The sequence below is a fragment of the Humulus lupulus genome, chromosome 7 (assembly GCF_963169125.1).
Source record: "Humulus lupulus chromosome 7, drHumLupu1.1, whole genome shotgun sequence".
Classification (NCBI taxonomy): Eukaryota; Viridiplantae; Streptophyta; class Magnoliopsida; order Rosales; family Cannabaceae; genus Humulus; species Humulus lupulus.
The window spans coordinates 90,533,172-90,543,000 of NC_084799.1; the positions used below are offsets into that span (position 1 = coordinate 90,533,172).

Below are 9,829 nucleotides of genomic sequence, written 5' to 3' on the forward strand. Positions count from 1 at the left end.
TCGCAATTCGTAATAAAATGGTAAAACCAAGTATCATCCTCAACGACTGATTTATCAATTATCAGTCAATTAATTTCTTATTTTATTTGATGAATTGAAATTCTTGATTTTTTTGTAAAAACAGCAAGAGAAACTATAAAGTGCAGAAGCAATAATTGAAAATTGAATGGAATAACAACTAATAGAAAAACTTTTAATTTAATCACTGAGAAACAATTAGGATATTTAGTCTCATCAACTATCCTCCCTATTATTCCCTAATGCAAAGTGTGAATTCTTCTTCTTTTTACCTAATTCAATTAACAAGTTGATACAGCAGCCTATAATCATACTATGAATTATAAACTCAACCTAGGTAACAATTTCCTATATTTCTATGGTAAATTGAACGACAAATGTAGCATTAATCTCGAAAACATAATAATAGTTACACAATTAATTCAGATACTTTCGTTCTAAATTAGAATTATGTCCAATATAACCACAGCAAAATTAAATCTCACTTCTCAGATTTTGACTTAAAAACATATGTATATGACTAAAGATGGCCAATCAATAATCAATCTATAAAAACAGGTTATATGGAATTGAAGAAGATTGAAGAAGAAGAAAATTGAAATTGCATTAGTTCATAACAGGGATTCAAGTGATTCAATTAAACATCCTAAACAGAAAATTAGTTCATAGTCATAATGCTAATCACAACAAAAAATAAAGATAACATCAAGAAGAAGAAGAAAAACATGTAGAAATACTCTAAGTCTTCAGCCTTCAAAACCAGCTCTCATCCCTAATCCGTACGTCTCCCTTTCTCTTCTCTTTTTTCGCCATATTAAAACCTAGGACTCAAATTTTAAAGAGGCGGGACGTGGCTCTACATACACTATGCCGCGGCTCGTGTCCAATTTCCTGGGCAAAATGTCCTCTTCATGCCGCGGCATTAGTCAGCCATGCCGCGGCCCGTGTCGACGAAATCTGGGTTGATGCTCTTCAATGCCGCGGCCCTCTCTAGCCATGCCGCGGCCCTTGGATTTTCTTCAAAACATTGGTTCTGTTTCCCACCTATCCGCGGCTCTACTTTGCTCATGCCGTGGCTCTTAAGAGATTTCTCAATTTTTCGAGTTTTTATCCCAAAAATTCACCAACACTTCCAAATTATGTTGAGAACCATTCTTCCTCGAAATATGATGAAAAACTTGGTTATTTCTTCCATTTCTTTGACATTTTCTTCCAAGAGCTCAATTCTTCCTGATATTCACAAAGACAGACAAACAAAGCATAAACCCGCACTAAATGATAGAAAAACAAAATAAAAGACTACTAAAACATCACCAAAACATGATAAAAACTAGACTCAACAAACTCCCCCAAACTTAACATTTACTCGCCCTCGAGTAAAGACCAAGTTAAACTAACAAAAAGAAACAAACACAAAACGAACAAGCTAAACCAACATTACCATCTACACTACTTTGCCAAAACTCATGAAATCTCAATTGCAATATTTATAACCAGAATTTCAGCTCAATTGCCTTAAAGTCCAATTTGTAAAGTTCAATTAGGGAAATCAATAATATATCACGAAAATGACTACAACACTTGGACTCTAACATATGTACTCAACTCATTCCAGACAATTCCACAAACCAATTTTTCAATATGCTTGCATTACTTGACCTTCTCCACTAATGTCAATAACAAGTGTTTTGAAATCAAAAGGACGTTCACAGGTTATAGTGTTAGGCTTAGGCAAGGGTAGATGAAATTGTCATTTAGGCTCAATCGTTACCATAAGCATAAAAACCTTGAAACCAGCCAAATTTCTCTTCACCACACCAAAAATCACCCTTTTTAACAATTATAGAGAGAGATTACCACACTTTCATCATTTTCTTCTTTTCTTTTCATATCATTTTTTTTTCAAATCACACTCCCCCAAACTTAATATTTTCTATATAAATAAAATCAAGGAGTGTGACAAATTGATTTGTTTTTTTTTTTTTTCATAATCTAAAAACTTCTCTCTCTCTTCTTTTTGTACAATCATACTACATTCAAATCATACCAATACCTCACTATTTTTCGTTCTTCCTTCCCACAAATTATATGCTTATGATAACAAAGGAAAAGGAAAAAAAATAATGAAGTTAGGAAATTTAGGCTCAAATAGTATAATCAAGAAAAAAAACCAAGTTTAAGGCTCAAAAAGGGTAACTAAGGATAATTAAATCAAGGTTGGCTTGAAAGGCACAATCGATCCAATAAAATTGCCTAAATCACTTTTCTAAACACACGTCATCAAGGATTTCTCCTCAAAGGCCAAATAATGCAAGTTCTATCAAATTCAAATTGTCATTCCACCAACCCTAGTCAAACACATATAATAAAATCCAAAATGTTGCATTTTCAAAACATATTAAAAATTTCCCACAAAACTTTTTAAATTAAACTCTAAAACAATTTAACCAAGCACACAGTTGAATTGAATTTCATTTTCACAAGCAAATACAAAGCAACAACAGACACGAATGATGGTTTAACAGTTACACTAAACAACACAGAAAATAACACAACAGACTAAAAACTAAACTAAACAACGCACAAAACAAAAATAAAACAAAATATGCTCCCCCCCAAACTAAAGATGCACAGTGTCCCCAATGTGATAAAGAAAAGGACAAGGGAAGAGAACTTACCTGACGCCACATCAGTATGGCGGAGGAGGTGGTGGAGGCGGCCACTGGTATGGAGAGTACTATGGCGGAGGAGTGAAGTAATTCTCATCAGCAGAGCTCATAGTCCACCTCGTTACTAAAGCATTCAACTCCTCAATGTTAACCCGCCCATACTCATTTTGTTGCACCATGAAGTCATTATAGTGCTAATTTTGCGCATGATGTGATTGGATTAAGTACTGATTTTGTTGAATAAGGTAATCCAATCGAGCATGTGTGCGTTGCGTGTGCTCATCAATCGGTCCACCAATTGCCAAATTCGAAGGTGGGTTACTGGGACCTGCTGCATCTGCTTCCTCTTCCTTAGCTGGATCAATGTCCACTGGTTCATCAGCCCGGCTATGCTTGTTTTGCTGGCTAGAGGCACGTGGAGTAAGAGAGGCCGAAAGGAATGCCGTAAACATAGTCTGATTGATTGCCCCCATTGGCCTCCGGACTAGATCGCTTGGGTAGACTGGTACCTCATAAGTGTTGCATAGGGTCGAGAGGAAGGTACCATGGGCAACACCAGCTGTAGTATTGAATCTGCTGATGTTGCGAATGCTATAGCGAATTATTCGGCCCACATCAACCTTCATTTAGGTCATGATAGCATAAACCAACAAGCAGCGCTCTCTATCAACAGAAGACAGATGAGAGGTCGGCAATACTCGTGAACTTACAAAATAAACCCATGCCATCGCAATTGGATTGAGCTGCCACCTGTACAACTCTTTGGGCTTTCCATTATGATAGTTGAAACGTGCACCTTCCACACTCAGAACTGCAGCCACAGCATCATAGTCTGGCTCATCAAAATGGGCCAACTGCCAATGTTCATCCTCTTGTGCAGACAATGAAGGGAGGTCTAGTAATTGGTTAAATGAATAAGATGTCGTAGGCACCAATTTACCCCTGACAAAATTGTTCTGTTCTGCATCAAGATATGGGAAGTTGGAAAAGAATTCATACATCTGAGAGCAGTTGGTTGGTCCCACATAGGTAGAGTCGCAAAAGAAACCCCAATTACGTCGCAATATTTCAGCTCTGATGATATCATAGGCAGGGTTTTGTACCACGATTGCCTCATGAAGCTTAAATCCCCTTTCCCTTACCACAGATCTCTTATGAATCTTTTTAAACAAGTCAGCTGCCTCCTTATTGACAAATAATTTCGTGTCAATACAAGAACAAACTAAACCCCCTAATTGGTTTTCAAGAACTTGAGTACAATTTCCCCTTGGTGTCACTCCCCCAAAACTTTCTGATTAACAAAATCAACAGCCCAACCACTAATTCCCAGAAAAATAATTGACAAACCCCTTAAATGTCTCACAAGAAAAGCATAGGACTATCCACAATACCACAATGTAATCTATTATCCAATCAAAAACACTAGAATAGATATGAGACACTTACTTGAATGGCACAAAACTTCTTCTTTTTGTCTCTTTGGCTGATGGAAGTCTCAAGAATTAGAGAGAAAAGGAGGTTTGAGTAGGATGGTAGATTGTGAAAGTGAAAGTGAATGAGAATATGGCTGATTTAGGGCTTTTTACCCCAGATTTCGGACACAGGCCGCGGCATTACTTTGACCATGCCGTGGCCCGCATCAACTTTTCAGCCTAGAATGTCGCGGCATCATGGTATCTATGCCGTGGCCCGCCTCGATTTTCTGGGAAAAATTGGGTTTCAATGTCGCGGCCCTCCTTATCCATGCCGCGGCCCGCCCCTAGACTTCAAAATTCGTGGGCCTCTGGAACCCCCAATGTCGTGGCCCTTAAGGATTCTCCATATTTTTTTATTTTTTTGAGATTTTTTTTTATTTTTCACGTTTTTCACGATTCTAACAGTCCAAAGATAAAACAAAAATCCATTGTTTACAAATACAAAAGTAAAATAAATAACAAGTAAAACATAGGGTGCCTCCTACAAGCGCTGTCATTAACGTCATTTAGCCGGACGCTGAACCCTTCTTCAGAGAGGCTTTAGAAGGAGGATAGACTTCGCTTGATCAAAACTACCACCCAAGTCGGGCTTCAATCTCTGACCATTGACTTTAAAGGAATCACCTGAGTTGCCCCAAACTTCTACAGAACCATATGGAAAAACTTGAACAACATTGAATGGCCCTGACCATCTTGACTTCAATTTGCCAGGAAACAGTCGCAGTCTTGAATTAAAAAGAAGTACCTGCTGCCCTGGTTGGAACTCTTTTCTGATTAATTTCTTGTCATGCCAAGCCTTTGTTCTCTCTTTATAAATCTTGGCATTCTCATAAGCCTCATTTCTGAACTCGTCAAGTTCATTCAGTTGCAACAGCCTTCGTTCACTAGCGGCACTCCAATCAAAATTCAACTTTTTCATAGCCCAGAATGCCCTATGTTCCAATTCAACTGGCAGATGACATGCTTTACCAAACACCAACCTGTAAGGAGACATTCCTATTGGTGTTTTGAATGCTGTTCTGTAAGCCCAAATCACATCATCTAACTTTTTCGACCAATTTTTCATCGAACTGTCAACGGTCTTCTCAAGGATGCTTTTGATTTCTCTGTTTGAAACTTCAGCTTGCCCATTTGATTGAGGATGGTAAGGCAAAGCTTTTTGATGATATACTCCATAGCGAGCCAGCAATGCATCAAGTTGTTTATTCACAAAGTGTTTCCCTTCATCACTAATCAGAGCTCGGGGAGTGCCAAATCTAGTAAAAATATGTTTATGCAGAAAATTAAGCACAGTTTTACCGTCATTGGCTCTAGTTGCTGCAGCCTCCACCCATTTGGATACATAATCCACTACCAATAGAATATATTCATTGTTGTAAGATGGTGGAAAAGGCCCCATGAAATCGATGCCCCATACATCAAACAGTTCCACTTCAAGAATCCCCTGTAAAGGCATTTCATTTCTCCTTGAGATATTACCAATTCGCTGACATCTATCACAAGCCTTGACAAAAACATTGGCATCCTTGAATAATGAAGGCCAATATAAACCACTTTGTAATACCTTGGCCGCCGTTCTTGATGCTCCAAAGTGCCCTCCACATTGTTGAGTGTGACAATGATTAAGAATGGACTGCATCTCTTCTTCAGGAACACACCTTCTGATAATCTGATCAACATAGTGCCTATAACGAATCGGTTCCTCCCAATAGTAGTGTTTCACCTCAGAAAAGAATTTCTTTAATTACTACTTTGAAATTTCAGGAGGCACAATCTTTGCAACCAAGAAGTTCACTATGTCAGCAAACCAAGGGACAGCTAAAGTCCCACTCACCCCAAACAACTGCTCATCAGGAAAGTGATCATTGATTTGCACCGCTTTCTTATTTTCAGTCTCCTCCACCTCAAGTCTAGAGAGATGATCAGCTACCACATTCTCACTCCCCTTCTTATCACGAATTTCCATGTAAAATTCTTGAAGCAAAAGAATCCATCTAATCAGGCGGGGCTTGGCATCTTTCTTTGACATCAAGTATTTAATAGCAGAGTGATCAGTGTAGACAATCACTTTGTTACCAATCAGATATGGTCTAAATTTGTCACAAGCAAACACAATAGCTAGCAGCTCTTTTTCTGTAGTAGCATAATTCAGCTGAGCATCATTTAGAGTCCGACTAGCATAATAATAGACCTGAATACCTTGTCAATCTGCTGTCCCAAAACTGCCCCCACTGCGTAGTCACTGGCATTACACATCAACTCAAAAGGTAATTCCCAATTCGGAGCTATCACAATTGGAGCAGAAATAAGCTTTTCCTTCAAGAAATTGAAAGCCCTCAAACATTCGTCATTAAAATCAAAGACAACTCCATTCATAAGCAGATTTGAGAGGGGCTTGGACACTTTAGAGAAATCTTTTATGAATCTTCGATAGAACCCAGCGTGACCAAGAAAAATTCAATGGTAGAAATTTTTGCTCAATCTACCTCAATTCCCTCACTTGAAATTTTATGGCCAAGAACAATCCCCTCTTTCACCATAAAATGGTATTTCTCCCAATTCAACACCAGATTAGCCTTCTCACAACGACGCAGAACGTTCTCCAAGTTACCCAAACAGAGGTCGAATGATGTGCCAAAATCAGAGAAATCATCCATGAATATCTCAATACACCGGTCTACCATGTCTGAAAATATGGCCATCATTCATTGTTGAAATGTTGCAGGGGCATTACATAGTCCAAATGGCATTCTCCTGAAAGCAAATGTGCCATAAGGACATGTAAAGGTTGTTTTCTCTTGATCCTCTGGTACAATAGCGATCTGATGATACCCAGAATACCCATCCAAGAAACAGTAGTAGCTATGGCCTGCCAATCTGTCAAGCATCTGATCAAGGAAAGGCAAAGGAAAATGATCCTTCCTTGTTGCCTTATTGAGCATGCGGTAGTCTATACAAATCCGCCACCCCGTTACAGTTCTTGTTGGAATGAGTTCATTGTTCTCATTTTTCACCACACTCATTCCACCCTTCTTAGGTACCACTTGCACAGGGCTCACCCATGCGCTATCAGAAATTGGGTAGATCACCCCAACATCCAACCATGTAAGAATTTGCTCCAGTACTACTTCCTTCATGGCTGGATTGAGTCTCCGCTTGGCCTCTATCGATGGCTTGCTATTCTCCTCCAATAAAATTTTATGCATCACTGTCGATGGGCTTATTCCTCTAATATCCGCCAAGGTCCACCCAAGGGCCAATATATGCTCCCTTAGAACCCTCAACAGTTTCTCCAATTCTATCTTTGACAGGTCAGCTAACACAATGACAGGTAAAGTTTCATTCTCTCCCAAATAAGCATATCGCAAGTGATCTGGGAGGACCTTTAATTCCAACGGCGGTGGCTGCTGAATGGAGGTTAGCGGTTTATCAGTCGCATCTGCTAATTCTTGAAACTTCTTCCAATATGGTAAGAAAGAGTTTATCCAGTTTACACATTCTCTGATCTCAACATCATCATCATCATCATCGCCCTCATCACCCAATCATACTGCCTCTAAGGCATCACTACTCATCCTTCTCTTGGAGACTGCCTTTTCTATCACATACACACTAAAGCAACTGTCACTAGCCACCGGATACTTCATAGACTTGAAGACATTAAAGACCACCTCATCTCCTTGAACTCTAAGCTTAAGCTCTCCTTTGTGAACATCAATAAGAGCTTGGCCTGTGGTTAGAAATGGCCTACCGAGAATAATTGGGACATATGTGTCCTCCTCCATGTCCAGAATGATAAAGTCAGCTGGAAATATGAACTTATCCACCTTCACAAGAACATCCTCAATAATACCTCGTGGATGTGTTAACGATCGGTCTGCGAGCTATAAAGTGACAGTTGTTGGTTTTGCCTCCCCCAAACCAAGTCTTTTAAACACAGATAAGGGCATCAGATTGATACTTGCCCCCAGATCACATAAGGCGTGCTTGCATTCAAACTTGCCAATGGTGCAAGGTATGGTAAAGCTCCCCGGATCTCTCAGCTTTTGGGGTAACTTCCTTTGTAAAATCGCGCTGCACTCTTCAGTGAGTGCTATAGTCTCATAGTCCTCCATCCTCCTTTTCTTTGACAGAATCTCTTTCATGAATTTAACATAGCTGGGCATCTGCTCCAAGGCCTCAGCAAAAGGAATGTTTATGTGCAGCTTTTTAAACAGCTCTAGAAACTTAGAAAATTGTTTATCAAGTGTAGTCTTTCTAAACCTCTGAGGGTATGGAACTCGAACTGGCTACTCAATAACAACTGGTGGACTCTGTTCTGACTGCTGATGGTCTTCAGTAACCCTTTTTGAATCAGACTGTTCACCCATCTCTTTATTCTGAACCACTGCCTGTGGAGGTCTAGGCTGCTCAGTTTGCTTCCCACTCCTTAGAGTAATTGCCTGAACTTGCTCCTTGGGGTTGACTTCAGTATTACTGGGCAAATTTCCCTGGGGTCTGTTATTGAGCATATTGGCCAACTGCCCAACTTGTGTCTCAAGGTTTCGAATAGAGGATCTGGTCTCAGTCATAAATTGAGTCTGAGTATTAGTGAGTGTCAACAAGGCAGCTTGCAGTTCATTAGGCCTCTCAGGTTGAGGCATTGATTGTTGAGGCCTAGGCTGTTGTTATGACGAAGCTTGATGCATAGGTGGCTGAGGCATGTTATTATGAAATTGGCCCTGAAACTGAGGTTGTTGGCCTTGATTATTCTTCCACGAAAAATTGGGATGATTTCACCACCCAGGATTGTAAGTATTGGAGAATGGGTTATTGCGTGGCCTTTGAAAGTTTCCCACCGCTTGAACTTGAGCATGATCCATTGGGGTGTTATTATTCATACAGATAGGGCACTGATCGACAAAATGAGCACCACCACACATTTCACACCTCACTGCCATCTGAACCGCATTAGCAAATACACTGCTCTGTTGTAACTGCTTTGTCAAAGAGGCTACTTGCGCTGTTAGAGCAGTGATTGCATCCAGCTCATGCACCCCAGCTACCTTTCTGACTCCTGATGAGCTTTCCTCAGACCACTGATGATTGTTTGTGGCCATGTCCTCTAGCAGCTCATAAGCACCAATTGAACTCTTGCTCATAAAAGTGCCACCCGCTAGAGCATCAATAATGGTTCTGGTTGTAGGACATAAACCGTTGTAGAAATTCTGTACTAGCATCCACTGTCCAATGCCATGATGAGGACATCTTCTCAGGAGTTCCTTAAACCGTTCCCAAGCTTCATACAATGACTCTCCGTCATTCTGGCAAAAGTTATTGATCTCTCCCCTCAATTTAGCAGCTTTGGACGAAGGGAAGAATTTAGACAAAAATTTATGAGCTAGATCTTGCCAGGTGAGAATAGAATTTGGTTGCAGCGAGTTCAGCCAACTTTTAGCTCTGTCCCTCAGAGAAAATGGGAAAAGCCTAAGCTTGATTGCATCGTCACTCACCCCATTATATCTGAAGGTTCCACACAACTCCAGAAAATTGGACAAATAGGTGTGAGGATCTTCAGAAGGTAACCCATTGAATTGCACAGAGGACTGCACCATTTGTAGAATAACGGGCTTGATTTCAAAGTTGTTGGCCTCTACAGCTGGTGGGCGTATACTATTTTGTACTCCC

The 9,829-nt window shown here is 40.0% G+C and overlaps 1 non-coding gene across 1 annotated transcript; it reads left to right on the top strand.

Annotated features, from left to right (window-relative positions):
• The first annotated feature begins 9,391 nt into the window (after positions 1 to 9,391).
• On the top strand, positions 9,392 to 9,498 carry LOC133793097 (small nucleolar RNA R71). Its single transcript, XR_009874557.1, has one exon. It is a non-coding gene; the product is annotated as a small nucleolar RNA R71 (small nucleolar RNA).
• Positions 9,499 to 9,829: the final 331 nt, after the last annotated feature.